Source organism: Pezoporus flaviventris, unplaced genomic scaffold, assembly GCF_033815535.1.
Source record: "Pezoporus flaviventris isolate CSIRO_AGI_PZ_B2104156 unplaced genomic scaffold, CSIRO_AGI_Pfla_v1 ptg000010l, whole genome shotgun sequence".
NCBI classification, from domain to species: domain Eukaryota; kingdom Metazoa; phylum Chordata; class Aves; order Psittaciformes; family Psittacidae; genus Pezoporus; species Pezoporus flaviventris.
This window is the reverse complement of record NW_026892558.1, coordinates 874,165-896,146: the sequence shown is the minus strand read 5'-3', so window position 1 is coordinate 896,146 and position 21,982 is coordinate 874,165. Positions and strand designations below refer to the sequence as shown.

At 45.1% G+C, this 21,982-nt stretch overlaps 1 long non-coding RNA gene across 1 annotated transcript in view; it reads left to right on the top strand.

Moving 5' to 3' along the window:
• Positions 1–14,197: 14,197 nt before the first annotated feature.
• Positions 14,198–21,982, top strand: part of LOC133267837 (uncharacterized) — a 97,551-nt gene continuing 89,766 nt past the window's right edge. Inside the window, exons 1-2 of the long non-coding RNA XR_009742888.1 lie at positions 14,198–14,411; positions 18,636–18,714. This is a non-coding gene — a long non-coding RNA (uncharacterized LOC133267837). The remainder of the gene's footprint in view (positions 14,412–18,635; positions 18,715–21,982) is intronic.

Sequence of the window (21,982 nt, the reverse complement as noted above, 5' to 3'; positions counted from 1 at the left end):
ATTCTCATTATGTCCTTACCGCTAAGTGCTGCACAGGTTTTGTAAATGTCACTGTTACTTAGCAACTTTGACTAGTTTTTGAAACACTTTTTGATTTTGGAAACATAAAGAGGATATAAACATGAATGGTATGTTTTTCTTAAACAAAGTGCAAAACATGTATTTCTCAATTCAGGCACCTAATTTTAGATTAAAGGAAAACAGCCATCAGAACTGTGGAAAAATAGGAGAAAGATCACAGAAATGAACGCTTTCAGCTTGTGAATCTGAAATGAACTGTAGCTGCAAGATTAACTGGGCAGGGACAGTGGGTTATATTTAAAATTGTGATATCCATCAGGCAAAAGGACATCTTTCAGTTATGTGGCTGCATATATCACAGCAGGCAGGCTTATCAGGTCGGGAGGAAAAGGACGTGTGTGATCCTGATACGTGTTATACAGAATGGGGATCTGAGTTATACAAATTTGAGGATTCAGTCAAGTAATGGTACTGGGTATATTGGGTTATGTGGAGGCTGTAAAAAGAAAAGAGGGAGTTAATGTTAATGCTGGGTGACATAATTTTAAAAGGTGTTCCCTTAATATGTTGCTTTATATATTTTTATATATATATTTAAAAATATTCAGAGCTTTCCAGCAGAGAATTTTCTTTGCGTCACTACAGTGGACCTGCCTCATTACAGTCATTAACTAGACTGCTGGGGCAATTCTCTTACACCTGAAAGATCCATGATAAGATCTTGACCTGGCTAACATTCACCTTCACAGCTACGCCCCAGCAGTCCATTCCTCTGGGGTGGATCTGTCTCTAAAAAAACCAACCAAACAAAACCTATCCCAAATCTCAAAACCTTAGCTTTCTTGCTGAATTGGATACATTGATTTCTGTGGAAAACATCATAATTTGGTGATAATTGTCAGAAATATGGCTATGATTCTACAATAATTTAGAAAATCAAACTCTGTGTGTCTGTTCATGTCTTTCCCTAATAGCTTTTGCTCCTGTTTGATGGGAATGCTTAGATCAAGAAGAGCCAAAGTGTGTCTGCAGAAGGAAAACAACTGCCATCAGTCTTCAGCCCTTATCTGAAACCAGAGAGAGCATGAAGAAGAAAGCTGCTCAGAATGGAAAGCTCCAGGAAAGCAGGCTTCATGTATTTCACAGCTCGCGGAATTGCACGTCTTCAAACTTCTTTTTCTTCTGCATGGACAGAATTCATGTTTTTTTCACCCAGCTTTAATGAATACTTGACAAAAAAGCAGAGAAAAGAAGCGATGTAAAAGTAAGGCTCTTTGCAAATGTACCAGTAGGCTCTTATTGACTCCAGCACAAGCCCTGCAAGCACTTCATAGCCATCTTTTCTTTCTGTTGGAAAAAGGGTCTATTTTCTGGAGGGCAAAAATCCCACCTCCTCTTACTGTAATCAATATGGTGAAAAAAGTTTTGTTTACTGTGAAGTGCTCCTTAACTTTAAACAAAATGTTTAACAAGATTTTTTTAATGCTTGTTAGGCTATAAGGAATTTTTAGAAGACCTGCTTCTTTTTCCTTTTTCATCATTTATTGATTTATTTTTTTTTACAAGTGGTTTTTCTGTGTCATTTGTGGCAAGGTGTTTTTGATGAAGGTGTAATAGGGATGTTTGCAAAACTTCGAAAAGTTGGTCCTCTTTGGATGCAAATAAGAAACTGACCTTTTGTTTTTGCCAAATTTTAATCTGATGATAATTTTCCACTCAGGCCCAAGGGCTTTGATATAAGACAGACATGTTCCTTCTGTAAGTCTGTGTTCAGTAGGGTTATATGGGAGATATATTTTGGTCCCTATAGCTAAAGAATAAATTTAGAGAATCAATGTCCAGCTCCTAACCAGTGTCTGAATGGGAAGTGGTTGTCACAGTATTATTATTAAAAAAGAAAAAGTAATTTTTTTTTCAGATGAAGCCCCAAACTGTCCTCATTGCAGCAATGTGCAGCACAGAAAGCAAAGCAGATACGACTGTCACTGTGGTGTCAGGATCCCTGGCATCAGGAGAAGGTCAGTGCAAGCACCAGCATACACTTAGTAGTGTATTTATACCACTGAACCTTGGCTCTTGGGATTCCCCTGCCTGGAGCTGTGAACCTCTCTCTGCTGACTGCACAGGAGTGTGAATTATGCACTCGAATGTGCGAAGGGTTGATGTCTAAGGTGAGAAAAGTTTTATTCTACCTGAAGATTGCTGCTGTCTTATACTTGCTAGTAATTAGATCCTTGTTTCTATAATATATCTATTCATTTGTATCCCTGGTTCTAATCTTTTCACTACCAGGCTCTTAAGAAGCCATCTTTCCTCTTCTGAATTGATTCTGTTAAAAAAACCCAACAGTAAAAACCCACAAAAGCTTTCCAGTTGAGGGCAAGACAATATATTCTGAATGGTACTTTAGCACTTTCAGTGCTATTTTCTGACCCATTTTTTTTTGCCATAGCACTTTACCTGTCTGTACATTACAGAGGCTTCCACTGAACTGTGTTTTGTTATTTGTTGCATTTTTTTTTTTTTAATGTGAAATAATGGCTATAGCATGCTCAGCACTCAGCAAGATGTATGGCTAGTATGGGTCAGGTCTTCCAATGTATATTACATTTGGCAAAAAAAATCCTAAAATTTCATCTGCATTTATGTGGTTCTTTCACCCAGGTCCCTTTTTAAATCCTTTGCTTTCCTCCAGGTAACTGAAATACTTTGGGTCAGCTGTAGTTCTTGCCATCTTACTGTTTGTTTTTCATTCCAAATAATAAAGAATTTAAAAAAAAAAAAAAGAAGTAAAAAGAAACCTTACAAGAATGCACAAGCAACCACACTGACAGAATTTGCTTAGATTTTCATAGCAGTGCAGTTTCACAGGCTATTTCAATCAAACCCAGTGATATACAGCATCGGTTTAGATAGTATTAGATTGCAATTTATTTATTGAGTAGATGCAAATAGCTGTGATAGGGAAATTTTCACCTAAAGAAAATGATTCTCCTGTAGTTGCACAGAAATTCATTCTTGGTAATATTCTCCTAAATAATTGTCATTGATCATCTGCAGAGAAATACAAATGTTGCACAGGAAGTCTGGAGGTTCTGCCTGAGTTGGTGGAATGGTAAAAAAGGTGGCTGGGGTATGAAATGAAAGAGGTTGGAGTCTGGGTGGGATATGATATCACCTGGATGAGGCTGGAGTTTCGGGGCAATGGAGGTGTCTCAGCAGACTTAGACAAATGTTCCCAGGGACCTGAGGCTCTCCTTGGACGCTGGCAGTTCTTGAGGATAAATACCTATAGCAGCAGCCTTCCAGGAGCATCACCAGCAGAGCTGCTGCTGCCTTGGCACAGAAGAAAGCTCCAGATAAATCACAGCATCCCAGACTAGTTTGGGTTGGAAGGGACCTTAAAGCTCATTCAGTTCCAACCCCTGCCATGAGGAGGGACAGCTTCCACTAGACCAGGTTGCTCCCAGGACCATCCAAACTGGCCTTGAACACTGCCACAGCTTCTCCTTTGTTTCCCCTTGATGTTTTTTAAGCTTTCTAATTTGTTTTCTCAGGATCAATCATTACCTTATTACAGTGACTTCACATGCCTTAATTTTTCAGGAAATTAATGATCATTTTCTCCTGAGTTTCCTGGGCACTATTTCCAGGTAACTATTTATCCTGTTCTTATTCAGCTTCATATGTGTCACTGAAAGGAAGTAACTTTTTTTCATGATGCAAATATAATCAACACACACAAAATGCAGACACTCGCGATTTTTAAGGTCCCTTCCAACCTAAACCATTCTATAATCCTATTCTATGTATATACACATATAGGCACAAGACCACCTTTGCAAAATATGGCTTCTCTCACATATTTCCCCTGGCCTCCCTTTAGAAAATATCAGGCCAGTTTGGCTGGCAGCTTTTGGTTAGATTAAAAAATTGAGCATGTATTCATAAGCCTTGGTTTCTGTCTTCTGTCTAGTTTCTATGACAATACTTTACCTTTCACCCCTTAGCATCCTTAATAGCATCTCATAAGGGAGTTGTCTAAGGTTTTCTGAAAGTCCATGTAAACCATCTGTCCTTCTGTTTACAGAAATATAGCTGAAAGAAGAAAGAAGGCAGGAAGGATAAATTAGTTATTCAAATCGAAAGAGCAGGTTGGTTTCAGAGAACCAGGGAAGGAACCCTGGAGCCCAGCTCCCCCATCAGCTGCTTACGGCATTTGAGACTACTTTCCCTGCAGAAACTTGGGTGCACAAAATCAAGCAAATGTGGGTAAAAGGAGAGCAGGATGGGGGATAAATAAGTAGGCTCATTAGTTCCTTGACCTACAATCTCCAAGCTACATTGGAACTGGCTTCCCAAAACCAAATCTGACATTAAAAAAGGACCTGCAAGTAAGTATAGCATTAGAGTCAGCTTAGCAGTAGTGTAATGGTCCGGAAGTCCTCTCTCTGTGTGCTGCATGCTCTACACAGAGGCAGAAACTGCAGTGAGGAGGAGAGGAGGCAAAGGGGGCTGTGGCAAAGGAGATGAGGTACTACCAAGGACTTGATGCAGAAACCAGCAGCACTGCGAGAGGACAGAGATGATGGAAAAGGGCTCAGGTGCACATCCAAGAGCAAATTAAATCCCCAGGAATGAACATTGATCTCTGATTAGCTTCTTATGTGACCAGTATCTAACTAGCAACAAATCGACTGGGTGGTTCTGCTTACCTTTCTGTGGGTATGTGGTTTGCACACAGGTCAACACATTGGGTGCTGGGCTGGAGGAACCTTTCTGGACAGAGATGCAGGGCTGAGAAGACAACCTGGCCATGGAACATCAGACTCACGGAATTCGTGGCTGAACACGTATCTGCCTGCCTTTCAGTGCTTTCGAGATGTGGGGAATGCAAGAGCTTTCAGTAGAATGTGTCAAGAATTGCAAAAACCATTAACTATCACTTACGTGGTATTTTCTTTTGAATTTGGAGCTTTCGAGTTGAGTGATTACACAAGACTCCTGTTATTAACCAGAGAAAAAATGTTCCTAGTCATAAAGAAAAGTGGAAATGGCTTCAAAGCACAGACTCCAGAAGGTTACACACTAGAGAGCAGTACAGGCAACTCCTTCAGCCCTCAAGGTTGCTGAGGGTTGGTGGGGGTGGCTGCACTGCAATGCAAAATGACTGTGATATAATGCAGAGGTGGTGTGAAAAACCAATTAAAACTCATTTAATGCTTTGGAAAAAGGTTTTGAAAGGAATGAAAGATATATACGTATCTTTAGACTGTCATACTATACAAACACCTCCTTATCCTGGCAGAAGTACATGGGTCCAAATAGATCCACTTCCTCTGCTCTGTTAAAGCCCTTTTTCTCACTTGAATGGGGTGAGAGAAAGGCACAGAGTAGTGCTGGTGCTCTGCATTTCACATTGGTCTGCTGTCCTGGGAGAGCTGTTAGAGAAAAACACGAGGCAGCCTCCACATTGTTCTGTTTATTGTGCCTCCACACTTGGGAAAGAAGAGGGACTATTTTTTAAGCTTCTTTTTGGCTTGCCTTGTCCTGCCAGGTCTAAATGAGTGACAGGACTCAACGTTCAGCCAGGTTTCTCTTCTGTGAGGACTGGCACTGCCTTTTTAAACCGTCAAGGACTGAGAGTAACTATCTTCAATAGTCCCAAGACCTGAGTGTTTCCTGGCACTAAGGTAAGTGCTGACTTCTGTCTGGTTTGGAAAATGAATTTTAACATCCTTTCACTTCCCAGGAGGGTGCCTTACTGCCAAGGCATTTTTTATGAAGCCTACCTCCTTCTTGCTAGTATTCTCTTTCAGATCTTAGGAGCAATGAAGCACTCCTTGGTCCAGACATGCGGTTATATCTGTGTTGAGCAATCTCAAGACCGTATTTTCCAGCTGATCATAGTGTTTAGCCTCAGGAGGGCAATGGGAGCTGCATTTAGGACAAACCACTGGTGCACCAGGGAATAGCATGGACTTGAAGGAGGGAACCTCTAATACATGCCCTGTGGCTTTGCAAGCATGAAAGTATACACCTTCCTAAGAGACAGAGAGGTGCTAACATGCTCTGTGTGCCCTGCAGTGCAATCACCATGATGTGAAGCTGTTCCTGATCTGGTCTGCCTTAAGGTGACATGGGGTTTGTAAAGAGCCTGAAGTCTTCCTGTGAAGCAGCATTGCCCTCTGGACCCTTCAGACCTTTTAGATGCGTTAAAGGTGTAGCCTCAAGGTCCTGCTGCCCAGGGACTATCATTTGCAGGTTAGTTATCCATTGCAGAGGAGGGCATTGCAGCCAGAGGGACTGCATGACGACTGTACTGCAGGGGTTACATAGGGGTCTACATCCCTAGCAGAACTGCAAGACACCTTGGTTCAACGATCTGTCAGACTGGCCAGGGACTTGCATTTGAGTCTGATTTCCTGCCAGCATGCATTAACACAGAAGTGCTTTATTTTTGGTCAGTGCGTCCTTAAGGTGATCCATGCAGGCTGGAGCAAAAGGAAGGGCAGAGCAATATGAGACAGTACAATTCTCACAGGCAGGGACTGACCCAAGACCTACCACCCTGTGGGTGAATCCTTGGTAATGTGAAGCAGTTAGGAAGCCAAGCTATTGGACACAAGCAGTAAAACGTTTATGGGAGCAGTATTTAAAATGTTTTCTTTCTCTGTTTGTTTTTCAAGGTCAGGGTGTTTGGACACCCTGTCGGCCAGTGGTGCAGACAGAATCTCCTGGTTTGGAACAGTTGGGATGTTGTTTTCCTGACAAATACGTATTCACAGAAACTTGCTTGACTTAGACAAGAGGAGGAATTCTGCATGATACTACTCTGTGCACATTAGGGGAGCTCTCAAATGCAACAGAGTAGAGGACCTGAGGATTTCTCCTTCCAGCCCAAGCCCAGCTGGAACATAAGCCACAGGGAACATAAGTACAGAAGGCCCAGACCCATCCTTCCTCTGCAGCTGATTGGGACTGAAGGAGAAGGGAGGGACCAGCCCTTTTCACTGTATATTTTTGTTGTTACCTACATGTTTCCTGTTCAAGTTTGTGTTTCTCTCCATCTGCTCCTCCTCTCCTGTGTGACAGGCTGCTCAGTCTGGTCGTGGGAGGGAGCCACAAATTCAGCTCATCACCTCCTCCACCTTTCTTGACATGTGTAAATTTTTGTTCATTTCTGTTTGCTGCTGTGGTGGTTGACCCTGGCTGGGTGCCACGTGCCCACCAAAGTCAATCCATCACTCCCTGTCCTCAATGGGACAGGGGAGAGAATACAACAAAAAGCTCGTGGGTCAAGGTATGGACAGGGAGAGGTCACTCACCAGTTACTGCAGACTCAATTTGGAGAAATCAATTTCATTTATTGCCAATCAATTCAGAGTGGGATAAAAAGTATTAAAACCAAATTTTAAACCTGCCTTCCCCCACCCCTCCCCAGCAAACCTGGGGAGCTCCAGCTCTCCAGGGAGCCACAGGTCCTGTCAGGAGCCTCCTCCATCTTGGGCTTCCCATGGGGTCACAGCCTACTTTGGCATCCCCCTGCTCCAGCATGGGGTCCTTCCTAGGCTGCACAGGGATATCTCCTCCACTGTGGACCTCCATGCACTGCAGGGGGATATCTGCTGCTCAATGGATCTCCATGTACTACAGGGGGATATCTGCTCCATCATGGACCTCCATGGCCTGCAGGGGATATCTGCTCCATCATGGACCTATATGGGCTGCAGGGGATATCTGCTCCATCACGGACCTCCATGGGCTGCAGGGGATATCTGCTCCATCACGGACCTCCACGGCCTGCAGGGGATATCTGCTCCACCATGGATGTCCATGGGCTGCAGCGGGTATCTGCTCAGCCTTGGCCAGTGGTGTTTCCTTCTTGGAACCAGCTGGTATTTACTCTTGTCATACAAAGGGGCAGCTTTTAGCAGCCTCTTACAGAGCCACCCCAGTAGCCCCCCCCGCTACCCAAACAAATCCACATAAACCTAATAATGCTCCTAGGTCTGGAGCCAAGCCTTGCCGAAAGTTGGTAATGGGGCTTTAGCTAGACACACTTCTTTGCCTTTCCTCAGTTAGAGTGGTCTCTCAGTAGAAAAACTGGGCAGAACAGCATTCATCCAAAAGAGGTGTGAACTTCTGGCATGTTTGTATGAGTGGGTCAGTTCCATTCACATAAAGAGCTCAAGAAAGCAGCTGGCTCCACCCTCAGAGCAGGGGTTTATTTTCAGATACTTTCATCTACAAAGTTTTACATGAATTTAAACTCACCATTCAAACTCACCATTCATTGAAACTCACCATTCAAAACACTGCATTGGCCTGGAGCTCAGCTCACTGGTGGAGGTGTTCAGCTGGAAAGGGTCACTGGCAAATGACAAAGCATTCTGCCAGAAGGGAATTGGGGTGTCCAGAGTTGGACTGGAGATACTGTGCTCTGATGTGAGGTGGGGAGGAGCTCTGAGCGCCTCACTCATCACCTGGAGCGGGAGTGTGTGACTGCCCTGAGGCCAGAATGAAGGTGGCTGTGGAAACAGGAAAACAAACTGCATTGTTTTTACTGCTGGGTGTCATTTTCTCCACCTCAACTCTTTTCACTATTGCGCTGTGATCTTACAGGTGCATTTTCCCTACATGCATTTTGGGGGAGGATTAAAGAGAACTGGTTCTTTAAATATGGCAAAGCTGTAAAAGCAACTCATTCAGTTTTGCTTTGCTCTTTTTCTCTTTTATCTGTCAATTCATGTTAACCACTGATAAATTTGCTTTCATGTCTGCAAAGCTGGTTTATTGTCTCCTTGCATTTTATTTTCAACACTTCAAACTACCTTAGTGAGCTGCCTTTCTCTCATGGATTGCACCAAAACGTTGGCATTATGATTCCCACACTAGGGATGATGCTTTGGCTCAAAGGTTGACTTGTTGAAGGTCTATTTTATTTCAAGGTGTGTTTGCCACAAGTGCAGCAACAATATGGTATATTTTAAAGCCATTTGGTACTCCCAGATGCTCAAGTCTGTTAATTGTATGTTTTCTGGATATAGCTTGCTAACAGCTAATTGGAGCTTGGTCATTGCACAATTCCTCTGAAACATTTCCCCAGCAGACAGCAACAGTACGTGTATTTTTCTGGTTTTGTCTTTTAAACTGAAAGCTCATTTAGACTTTTACAGGTAAGGCTTTTCACATTTTTTTTGGAGCTAAGGGTCACTTATTAAAAATAGCAAAACCCCAAACCTCACTGAATCATAGAATCCCAGACAGGTTTGTGTTGGAAGGGACCTTCAACTTCACCCAGTTCCAGCCCCTGCCATGGGCAGGGACATCTTCCACTAGAGCAGCTTGCTCCAAGCCCCTGTGTCCAACCTGGCCTTGAGCACTGCCAGGGATGGGGCAGCCACAGCTTCTCTGGGCACCCTGTGCCAGCACCTCAGCACCCTCACAGGGAAGAGCTTCTGCCTAAGAGCTCATCTCAGTCTCCCCTCGGGCAGGTTAAAGCCATTCCCCTTGGCCTGTCCCTACAGGCCCTTGTCCCAAGCCCCTCTCCAGCTTTCCTGCAGCCCCTTCAGGCACTGGAGCTGCTCTCAGGTCTCCCCTTCAGGAGCCTTCTCTTCTCCAGGCTGCCCCAGCCCAGCTCTCTCAGCCTGGCTCCAGAGCAGAGCTGCTCCAGCCCTCGCAGCATCTCCATGGCCTCCTCTGGCCTCGCTCCAACAGCTCCACGTCTCTTTTGTGCTGCTGCCTCAGAGCTGGATCAGGACTGCAGGGGGGGGGGGGGGGTCTCTTCAGAGTGCAGCAGAGGGGCAGGATCCCCTCCCTAAGCTGCTGCTCACGCTCTGGGGGTGCAGCCCAGCATGGGCACTCCTCTTTTCCATTCTTATTCACCCTGGTCAAATTAGGACTGATTATTTGTCCCCAACTTCAGCTGCTGACATGATCTCCTCTTGCTTCTGTCATATTTCTTTTTGGCTTTAGCAGTACCAGTAAATCTGTCTGACTCCAGGAGACTGCAGCAAACCTTTGTAGCTCAGGAAATGCCATGTGGAAGCCAAGTCTTGGCAAGGCTTTTCTTTGGTCTGTGTGGCACCCATAAGGCCACCTTTGTGGCATGCAGAGATGATTTCACTCTCAGGTTTGCTGCTAGAACCAACACTAATACTGCTTTTCAGGTACAAACGTTTCTGGTGTGCTGATGAGTTAGTCCTGTTCATGCTGTGCTTGGCTTTCCCAAAGACCAAATCTGCCCCAAAGAGTTAAGTGGGAGGAAGAGGCACAAAAACACAGCCAAAAGGTAGTAGAATTAGAGACTGGTTTTGGTTGGAGAGAGCTTAAAACTCACCCAGTTCCAACTCTTGCCATGGGCAGGGACACTTTCGAGTAGAGCAGGTTGCTCCAAGCCCCATCTAACCTGGCCTTGGATGACCTGCTGAGAGGTTCTGAAGGGAGAAAGCTCACACAATCCCAGGCCAATCTAATCAGAAGGAAAACAGAATTAAATGTTTTAAGGATGTTTTATCAAGTTTTGTAAAAGCAGACAAAAGTCCCCTAGCTGACTCTAAGTGCCAAGTACTGCAGTGTTGAAGTAACGGGAACAAGTAACAGTCCTGTAGCTCTGTTTCATAGCTGATATTAGGTTTTCCTATGAATCTGCTTTTAAACAAATTGTATTTGGAACCAATTCTTCAAATATTGATGGTTATACGTCTTGCAGTAGAGGAAAAGACACTCTAAAATCCCTATTTAAGCTGGTCAGTTCACAGTTTTGCTCTTTCTGAGCAGATCTACAGCTGCTTAGCTGTGTATCCTAGCTGCTGAATTGCTAAAAACTAATGAAGAATTGCTTTCAGCTCTTCAGAAATACAATTCCTGTGGTCATTATAGGATGTGGGTTGGCCTACTAGTAACCTAAAGAAAGTGGGGCCAGACTCTAGCTTCAAAGTGGGAAGATCCTTGACTTGGCTCAGCCAAGTGAGGAGGAGGAAGGTCTTCAGGATCTTCAGGACACCAGACTGAGGAGTTGCTGCAGTGCTGTCTTTCCAAAGAACAACTCACACCATGCTATGCCTTGCTCTAAGTCAACTCACATAAGGTCATTTTGGGACTTTGGAGTCTGAGGGGCATTTTGGGAGGCTGTGATAAATGCCCCCTGTGGCATAACTGCTGCCTGGCTGCCCTGGGAGAAGCTCTTTGGAGGGTCCTTCCCTGTGCTGGCACAAGGACAGCTTTACAAAAGGAGCCTCTTCTTCCTGAGGTGAGACAGATCGTAGGGGATGGAGAGAGATTCCTAAATTTGATGAAGCCTTTGACTGAAAACAGTTTTTGCTATTCACAGTAATGATGTTTACAAAGAAAGGAAAGAAACAAGAAGCTCTATTGTCAGACGTTTGCTGCTTCCCCCTGAATGCGCTACTGGAGTCCCACAGGGACATTTCATCCTTGAGAAAACATTACCCTTGTAGTGCAGCCAAGGTCACTGGCTTGCATGAATTAACTGTCATGTCAGCTCTGGTCAGTGGGGTGATGTGAACTTAAGAACCTGACTTCCCAAGTCTACATTTTGCCTTTACGTCTGAGTGTGTCTTGTCTTTTTCTGCTGCCTCTTCTCTACTTCTCCATTGCTGCTCAGACCTGCACGTTGTCCTCACTCACATGCAGGTGATACAGACTGTATGGGCCAAACCCAGGGGTAGAGGCCATGGAACATAGGAATGAGATCTGGGACTCTTTGATGGTAAAAATACATCATCTGGCTATGAAGGCAGGCAGGAATTTAGAAAAACCCGGCTCAGATTTTGCTTTGTAGGATGTAGGAGCTGTCTCTGTGATGTTTTGGCTCTCACTGTGCCTTTGCTGTCATTTTGTAAGGATGTGACAGTAACACTCCTGCCTGGACCCAGTGATGCTCACATTCTGGCAGGCAGAGGCTTCACACTGTATCTGGACCTATCCAACTCTTCCCTAGGCGTTTTGAGTCTTGCCTTCTGCCAGCCTTATTGTCCATTTGCCATCCTTAGTGAGCCAGTTCCGCTCACTAACCCAGCAGTAAGGGAGAGGGAAAAAGATGTTTTCTGCTGATTTAATGATTTGAAAGAAGAAGGGAGATCTCCCAGGACAGAGCAGGGTTTCCCCTTTCAGGAACCAGCTTACAGCTGAGCACATCTGAGGTGTCATGTAAAGGGTACACATGAGGCCCACTAGTTGTCCCAGACAGAATAGGGGCACTGCAGTCTCCACCACCTCTCTCTACACTGCTGTGTGCTCACTGTGGGCATTGTTCTCTGTGAGCAGCATCTGACAGGGGAGTTGTTTTGGTCACTCATCTTTACATGCCCCTCGTCCAAATGCAAGGGTGCTCACCCTTACCTCCTCCCCTGCAAACCCAAGTGTTTTTGAGGTTCCTAACAAAAACATGGTGTGAACTCTGAAGGGGTTCTTGCAGTTAGCAAACAGGGCTCTGAACAAGAAGCCACAGAGCAGGAATCTGTCTGAAAATTAAATGTAGGAAGCAGGAACAGGGAGTTAAAAATGAAATGATTCTCCTTCCAGCGTAATACAGAGCTGTTCCTGTACACAGACAAGCTGAAACCCCATCTTCCCAGATCCAAGTGCTCCTCCACCCCAACACCATCTTCCCCACTGCATGGAGGATATTCCAGTGCATAGAAGGCTCTGAGCTTTAACTACCCTTCATTTCCAAAATTGCGAGAACCTGATGTAACTCAGAGCAACCTCAACTTACATTAGTCTTGCCTCAGAGTCCTGCTCAGTTTACTAGATCAAAGGAAGGTAAAAGCTATATTTCTATCCCCTCTCTATTCTTGGCTTTATCAATAAACCTCAAGTGCTGATGAGTTCTGTTCAGAAAATAAGGTAACACTAATTATCTATCTATCTATCTATCTATCTATCTATCTATCTATCTATCTATCTATCTATCTATCTATCTATATCTATCTATCTATCTATCTATCTATCTATCTATCTATCTATCTATCTATCTATCTAAGGTTTTTATAATTGCACTGTGCTTTTCAGAGGAAGTAGTACACTGTCGAGTGCTGCCAATTGCACTAATTTAAGAAGCAGATAGTGTTGAATTTTCTCCAGGTTTATACCTGGGAGCAAATCCCCTTCACCTGGAAAAGGCAGCACTGTGCTCAGACCACGTTAGGGGCCAGGTGTGTAATTGGTGTTTAGGGAAGGAAAAGTTTCCTCTGAAAAGAGAAGGTGAAAGAAAATCTGGTTTCTTTCCTGTCTGTAGATATCTTGTTTCAAGTGGCCGTGGAGTCAGTGTTTACATCAATATTTGTCCAGAGTCTGTTAAAAAACTCCTAAATGAAAGAAGATGTGAGTGCCAGCAGTGATGGTGTGTGCAGGGCAGCGGGGAGAGGGGACCCTCCATGGGGGAGGCCTTAGTATAGATCATCCTTCTTTGTCAGCAGCATCATGGAATCATAGAATAGTTAGGGTTGGAAAGGATCTTCGGATCAGCTAGTTCCAACCCCGAAAATAAAGAGCATCAGGAAAGCCGGAGGATGGGCAAACTCCACAGCATGAAGGTGTTAGAAGGACAAAAGGAAGTGTGGGGTGCCATGATCATAGAATTTCAGACTAGTTTGGGTTGAAGGGAGCTTAAAGCTCATCCAACTCCAACCTGCTGCCATGGGCAAGGGCACATTTCACTAGAGCAGCTTGCTCCAAGCCCCTGTGTCCAACCTGGCCTTGAACACTGCCAGGGATGGGGCAGCCACAGCTTCTCTGGGCACCCTGTGCCAGCGCCTCAGCACCCTCACAGGGAAGAGCTTCTGCCTAACACCCCTCAAAACTTAACCTTCCCTCGCTGCTGTGGGGTCTGGGCCGCCTCCATGTTCTTTATTCCCAGTGGGTAGATGGACACGGGCAGAGGAGCCTCATTTGAGGAGGATGCTCCCCGTGCGTTAAATCCGAGGCTTCCTCATGCAGCAGCCTTCTTCAGCGCGGTCCCAGACAACCATAGATGTGCTGGGGAGCCCCAGGGCTGTGCCTGCACGGCTGTCCGCAGCAGAGCCGCTGTGCCATGGCAGACCCCAGGCTCTGCGGGTCTGTTTCCACCACCAAACACAGTGGGACTCAGGTAAAGACCCCAGCGCCCAGCCCGCAGTGGCACCCTGGCAGCCCTCCATCTGCTCGCGCTGCTCCTGCCCGGGCCAGGACAGGCTCCTTCGCAGCTTGGAGACCTCCATTCAATTTTCACGCTTTGTCTTTTATTATGGATATAACCGGAATAAAATAAGATAGACTTTCCCCGTTATTATTAGAGGTGATAATTTGCAGCCTTTAAGTGCGTTGCCATGGAGACGCGAGAAGCCCCCGAAGAGGGAGGCCGGGATCCGCGGCCTAATCCCGAGGTGATTTTCAATAGCACCAGCTGTCCCGGGGCTGAAAGGCATGGCAAATTACACCATTATTGGAGGGAAACAGGGAGGCTAAGCTAATTATTCGTGGGCTTTAGACACAGGTGTTCATAAAAGCGAGGCCGTGCGCTCCTCATCAAGGCCGGCGTGGAGGGGGGGGAAAGCCCGGCGGGAGGCCCCGGCCCTCATTTCAATCACAAAGGGCGGCCGCGGGCTGGCTGCTGCCGTGGGGCTTCGCTGCAGGTAACCGGCCGGCCGAGGCGCTGCCGGCTCTCTGGAGAGCGGTCTTCACGCTTTAACTCTTTTCCTAACGTTTTTCTGGGAAATGGTGAAGGATCCCGGGGGTCTTAGGGTGTGCTGGGGGTGAGATGGGGAAGGAGGGGATGGGGGCGGGGGGGAGGTGCTGCGATGGCCAAAAATACTTGTAATTTGTTGTTTTAGTCTTTGATATTTGGTGTTCTAGTGAGTTATTTCTAAGAGTTAAAAATGGATTTATCAGTAAAGCAATTCCTTGCTTCCACTGGCCAGGAAGTAAACACTGATTTAGTTTCTCATCCTTTGAAAGCAGTGTGTAAAGGAAGGATGCTCAGAAAGAAAGAACTGCTGTGTTAAAGTTTACACTGCGTTCTTGCAATAGTATGTAGAAGGACCTAATGAGGCTGAGCTATTTTTTGGTGTAGTCATAAACAGACTCTTGTGGCCTAGGGAGTACATAGAGGATGGAAGAAGTACATTTCAGTAACTCAATTTGATCAGTGATAAAAAGAAAAGAATCTTTGAGGCATACAGATGCTTTAAAAACTTTTCTGCTTTGGGGGCTTGGTGAATAATGTGTGTAAAACTCTGCTAAAACACATTGTGCCCTTTCATCTAAAGTGGTGTAACTTTGCCTGGAGAAAGCTTTGGTGTTTGTGGGGTTTTTTTGCCTTTTGTGGATGTACTGATGAGAGCGAGTAGGCATATACAACTAAAATTCTTGTTTTCTATTCTCAAAACAAGCTTATTACAAGCAAAACAAGGAATCTGACATGGAAATGGTGTGGTTTCTTGGTGATGAAAATCCTTGTGTCTATGTATTATGTTTATGTGTGCGTATGAAAATACATTAGCTAAGGCTCATTATTGCTTTTTCTGAGCTGTTCTGTGCTTCAGGTTTTAAAGGCTGCTTCTGAACCCTGGAACAAGATTTAAAGAATCTATTTTGTGGTCAACAGCATAATGTTCCTGTAGAGACCAGTGATGAGTGGTGTCCCTCAGGGAAGAGTTTGATCCTGTTCAGCATCTTTGCTGCTGACATGGGCAGTGGGATCAAGCACCCACAGCAAGTTCACCAGTGACACCAAGCTGTGTGGTACAATCAACACACTGGAGGGATCAGATGATATCCAAAGGGACCTGGACAGGCTGGAGAGGTGGGACTGTGCGAACCTCATAGAATTCAACAAAACCAACTGCAAGGTCCTGCCCCTGGGTCAGGGCAATTCCAGGCCCAGCTGCAGGTTGCATGGAGAAGAGATTTGGAGCAGCCCTGAGGAGGAGGGCTTGGGGTGTTGGGTGAGGAGAAGCTCTCAATGACCCATCTTCAGTGTGCGCTTGAGCACAGAACCTTCTGTGTGCTGGGCTGCACCCCCAGAGCATGAGCAGCAGCTCAGGAAGGGGATCCTGACCCTCTGCTGTGCTCTGGGGAGACCCCACTTGGAGCACTGCATACAGTTCTGGTGTCCCCAACATAAGAAAGACATGGAGCTGTTGGAGCAAGTCCAGAGGAAGCCAAGAGGATGATCAGGGGCTGAAGCACCTCCTGGATGAAGACAGGCTGAGAAAACTGGGGCTGTTCAGCCTGGAGAAGCTGTGTGGAGACCTGAGAGCAGCTTCCGATGTCTGAAGGGGGCCTAAAAGGATATTGGAGAGGGCCTCTTCATCAGGGTCTGTAGCAATAAGTCAAGGGGTGATGGGTGCAAACTGAAACAGGGGAAGTTCAGGTTAGATATAAGGAAGAAGTTATTCCCTGTGAGGGTGGGTGCTGAGGTGCTGGCACAGGGTGCCCAGAAAAGCTGTGGCTGCCCCATCCCTGGCAGTGTTCAAGGCCAGGTTGGACACAGGGGCTTGGAGCAAGCTGCTCTAGTGGAAGGGGTCCCTGCCTGTGGCAGGGGCTTGGAGCTGGAGGAGCTTCAAGGCCTCTTCCAGCAAAGTCACATCTGTAATCTTATTTTGGATACTTAAAACTTAAATGTTTTCAGGTGTGGATATTACAAAAATGTGAAACTGTAACTTCATTCTGTAGGTGAGGAAGGTGGTGATGGAGGCTAAAACTTGGTGAAGTGACCCCTGTGAGCACGTGGCTTGGGCTGTCCTGATGTCGGGGGTACCTGGTGCTTCCAAAGGGGGTATTCTTGTGATAGGTCATAGACAAAATGTTTTATATGATTTCAGATATAACCAAACCAAAATGGTTTAGGAACTTGCTTCCATTTCATTAAAGAAGGGAAATGTTAGTTTTGTCAAAACCGGCCATCTGTCTAAAGGAAAATTCTTTAAACAAGCTTTTAAAAAAGTACCTTTTGTAGTTTCCATTTCCTTTTATTCATACTAAACTTTTTTTTTAATAACTATGTTAATTAAAAAGATTCTTTTTGTCTAATTGCCAGATAAGCTTTGTGTTTGTTGCAGCCTTAATGAGTGCTTCCTGGAAAAAATGCAGTCTCTTAAAAATAATTCCAAGAAAAATATGTTACCTCTTGGGACACCTTGGCCAACAAAGCTGTGTCTTGCTTGATATCTGACCAGAAATTTTTGGTGGCACAAGGATTTTGTAGGATCATGGAATGATATAGGTTTTTAATCTGAATTTCCTCAAGCTGGTGGTTGGGCTGCAGTTAACAGAGGTTTGTTTTTTCAGGTGTGGCTTCAGCATGTCTGTACTAGGTGGAGTGTGTGTTAGGAGTAAACATGAGTGTTTGTGGGCTGAAAGCTTAGGGGTTGATGTAAACCTAAGACAGCATCCACTGGAGAGCAGCACAGCAAGAGGAATTTGTCTCAGACAATGTATTTACTGTGTAAATGTACTGCCAGTCTGTGCTGAAGCTTTCAGATGCATGACAAAATAAAGGGATTGGTACATACTTTAAAGCCTAAAAGAAGTTATGCAGTGTATTACGTTATTTTTTTCCATAAGATAACTTTATCAGAATACTGTCTGTTTTGCTGCTGGGAAAAGCCCATGATCATGCAAGTGTACACTCAGATTGTATTGTAAGTTAAAACCACATGGTATTTTATATTTAATCTTTTTACTGTCTTTTGGAATAACACTGCAGAATTGATGTGAGGTTGTGCATCTTCCCTCAAGGTTAAGAACTGAATTTACAAATACACACTGTGGTCATCTCTAACGTATCCTTCTGGGGAGGATTTCAATATCGGGTTCAGTATAGATTATTCAGATCAACAGTTGTGGCCACAATTTCTTACACTTTCTATTTTTTATAACCTCTTAAAAAATAAATGAAAACGTTGCATATTGTTAAATGTCAGAGTACCATAAAAAGTTCACACTTGATAGCTTTAAATAGCAGAGTGTGGGCTGACATGGCCAATTGCTTGTCTTCCAAATAATAATACCATAATGGATTTATCACCTTGCTGCTGTGATATAATGAAGTAGTAAGAACTGATGTCGGTTTTATGCACTGTGTAACACAAATATATTCACAGTGCAATAAGATTAGGGCTGGTAAATGTAAGCATTTATTCTATACTTGCATGCCCCGGCGCTTTTTGTGTAGCCTTTAAGCATTTACAGTAATTTCCTCTGTAACTTTGCAGGCAGCATTGTTCCCAGCTTCCAGAAAAGTCTGCTGCCTCTGAAGCGAAGGAGATACATGAATCTATGAACAGAGGCTGTATCTCAATGCTGAATATAGTTTTCAGTGTGGAGTTTTCCATGTCTCAGTTATAACTGGGACCTTCGCAACCCTTGGTTCTAAAAGGAATGCTGACATTCCCAAATGGCCCTCAGCCAAGCTTACCTGTGCTAAGCTCTTGCAAATATTCCTTGTTGGGAAGGTTGTGAAGGAAAGTGGGATTTCTGGGTGCAGGTATGCCCTGTGTTGAGCTCTGCAGGCAGAAGCAATTAACATATATGTGTATCTCATGGTTTGGCGATCTGTCAAAAGAAATCTTGATTTACTTTTTTTCTCCCTCTCTTGTTTTCCTTAGAATTATTGGTTATGTGCACTTTATTAACATCTGAAGAAAGTATGATGGGAGATGAGAAGCTAGCGGAAAGCTATGTCAGGTGGGTCCTTGTGGAGTTCATCAGGACAGAGGCTGGGCTTTAAAGCCAAGTTCTTCAGTGTGGTATTGCTTTACTGCTGTGCCACATATGGACACCTAGAGAAATAAGGAAAAGAGGATTTAAAGCTGTTAGGGTGGCAGATGCTCTTTTCCTGCACTCTTTTTGAGTTCAGCATAGCATGTGCTGTTCTTACAATGTCCTTTTTAGACCTTGAGGTGTTGTAGTAGCTGCCAGATAAAATCATGGTAAAAAGCAAAGATGCTTCATTAGAAAAAGAAAGAAAAATGCAGTGAAGAGGGATGAGCTGGCATGGGGGGGGGGGGCAGCTGTGATCCTGTAAAAGGGTTACTGCGTAACAGCAGCCCATGCACAGAAACAGGGAGTCAGCCCTTCCAGGCGTGCCTGGTTGACCGGGCAGGATGAAGTACGGCAGGACCCAGGGGCGTTGTTTGTGGAAGCCCTTGGGAGCACAGATGGTGCTGGGGTAGGGGATGCTGCTTTGGGGCAAGTTGGGAAGCACGGGAGCTGAGCCTCTCTATAGCTACTGGGACCCATTAGATTGTGCTTTGGTGGTCTTTAGTTCATGCTTTGTTGCTTCATGATGGTGTGAGGCAGGATGGTGCACTCTCCTTCTGCCTATGGCCTGCTCAGAGAAAGCTTCTAAGGCTCTTAAACTGCTCTCTCCAAAAAGGTAGCAAAATAAATCCCGCTCCCTTATCACCTTCCCATAGAAGCAGCTCTGCTCTGGAGCCAGGCTGAGAGAGCTGGGCTGGGGCAGCCTGGAGAAGAGAAGGCTCCTGAAGGGGAGACCTTAGAGCAGCTCCAGTGCCTGAAGGGGCTGCAGGAAAGCTGGAGAGGGGCTTGGGACAAGGGATGTAGGGACAGGCCAAGGGGAATGGCTTTAACCTGCCAGAGGGGAGATTGAGATGAGCTCTTAGGCAGAAGCTCTTCCCTGTGAGGGTGCTGAAGCGCTGGCACAGGGTGCCCAGAGAAGCTGTGGCTGCCCCATCCCTGGCAGTGTTCAAGGCCAGGTTGGACACAGGGGCTTGGAGCAAGCTGCCCTAGTGGAAGGTGTCCCTGCCCATGGCAGGGGGTTGGAACTGGATGAGCTTTAAGCTCCTTTCAAACCCAAACTTTTCTGTTACTCATGGTCTGGGTGGTGATGTCAGGGGCTCCCCCTCTCTGTGTGCCAGCCTCTTGCTGGCTTCAGCAGCAGTAGATTGGCATAAGATTAATTCCATGGGGAAGAAGAAAAAGAAAAGAATAGAAGGAAATAAAGAAATGCTTCATGTGGATGATAAACTGTTTGGCGCTTGTAAATCCCCAGGGCGTTGTCCTTCCAGGCCTCAGGCCAGGCCTGTGCCTCATCTGCACTAGCACCGTGACACCCCATTCTGCTGGGTGCCCAGCTGGCCTTCAGCTGCAGCCCCGCATAGGAAGCCTGGGGAAGGCAGGGCTGCCGTTGCAAATCAGGGGGGTCCTGATGACAAATATCTCTGCAGAGGGCAAAGCCAGCGATGGGGACTATTCTGTAGGCTCATTAGTGCAGCAGAAGCTGGCATTACCCTGAAGTGCCTGAGGAGAAATGAGGGGGCTCCTTTGGAGCTAAAGGTCCTATTTAAACTCAGTTCATTGTACTATAATTGTTGTTGCCCCTTATTATGGGGCCTTCTGCTGATTGTATTTAGCCTGATAAGAAATTTTTGGTAAAATGAGCCATGAGACAGCATGCAAGGGATGAACAGTTCTTGCAGTAGATAGGAAAGCTGCTGTACTGGGCAATGGTTAGCATTTTATTTGTCTTAGGAACAGTTGATACTAATCAGGAGAATGTTTTGCCTCTACATATGCTTTCAGTTCATTACTTCTTGGCTCAGCACAGTGCTGTTATTGTTCAAAGAATAAATCGAGTAGTGTTACTGGTGGGTTTTATAATTTTCTTCACTATGAGAGCATATCTGAGGGATGTTATTCCCTCTGCTCTCATATTTTGGTCTGGTCTGGGAGCAGAAATCATGTCAGATGTGATTTTCTGCAACTGTGCAGGGTATGTAGCTGCTTGCTACTCTGCAAGGTTGATGTGGGAAACTTCGGACACTTTATTTTTTCCTAGTTGGGTAAAGACAATGCAGAACAGCAGTACAGATTCACATGCTAAATGCCACTTGAGTGCCAGTGGAAAAGTGAGAAAACCTTTACTGAGTACTAATAAACAGAAATATGGCCAGCCTCAAGAGTCATGAAAGCAAATAAAACCTAAAACCTGGGAAACACATGACATGGTGACAGCAAAAGAGCAGGTGTTTGAGGATCCTAGCTTTTGATTGTGGCCCTGACACTTTGTGTGATTTTTCTGTGGGGTACTTGACCTCCTCCTGCCTGGTTAACCCAGCTGGAAAATTAGGGAAAGAGAGTAAAAACCTCAGTGAAACTCGGGTAGCACATCTGATCCGAAGTCTTCAGGGAAAAGGGTTTACAAAACCTGTGGTGATATTAGATGTTCAGTCTTTAATGCTTCCTTACACAGTATTGCATGCCTGCGAGCAAGAGGTTAGACCTGCCATGCAGGAACATAGCAAAGCAATTTTTAAACAAGCTGTCTGACCGGCTGTGGGTATTGCATCAAAGTGAATACCTAGTTTTAGCTTGTAAAGATTTCCTTCCCAGCTGAAGGGTGAGCCTCTGTGGGTTTTATTTTAATGTGGAGTAAGGATATGCAATTGATTGCCCCCGTGGCAGATGCTTCTTGCTGTCATATTTGACACAAGGTTGACTTCTCTCAGCCTTACTTGTTTTAAAAAGCATCTTTATATAACTTACTGTAAGCAAACATATATACCTCAGGACCAGCTGCTGCTGATGTTAATGGAGGCCGATGTGTCTGTGCGGCCGGGTGCGTGTGTGTGCACGTCCCCAGAGAACAGAAAATAATGACGGCTAAACTACAATCTTGGTCCCACCGTTGCAGCTTGGTTCATTCAAACCACTCCTTAATAACAGCAATACTTTATCTTGGACCATTTAATCTCATTTATAGTTTTTAATGGGGATAACTATTTAAAGCCACAGCGTTCTCATTTGGTGGATGCAAAGCTGTGGTGAGGTGCTTTGCCAAAAACAGGGTGTGGAGTGTACAGAAAGCTATTGCTGCTGGAGCCCAAGTGGCACATCCATCTGTCTCAGGACCATGCTGCTTTTTGTGTCTTCCTATGCTGGTAATAAAACAGTACCTAATTTGTCCCTGATTGATGTTCACCTGCAGCCTCTT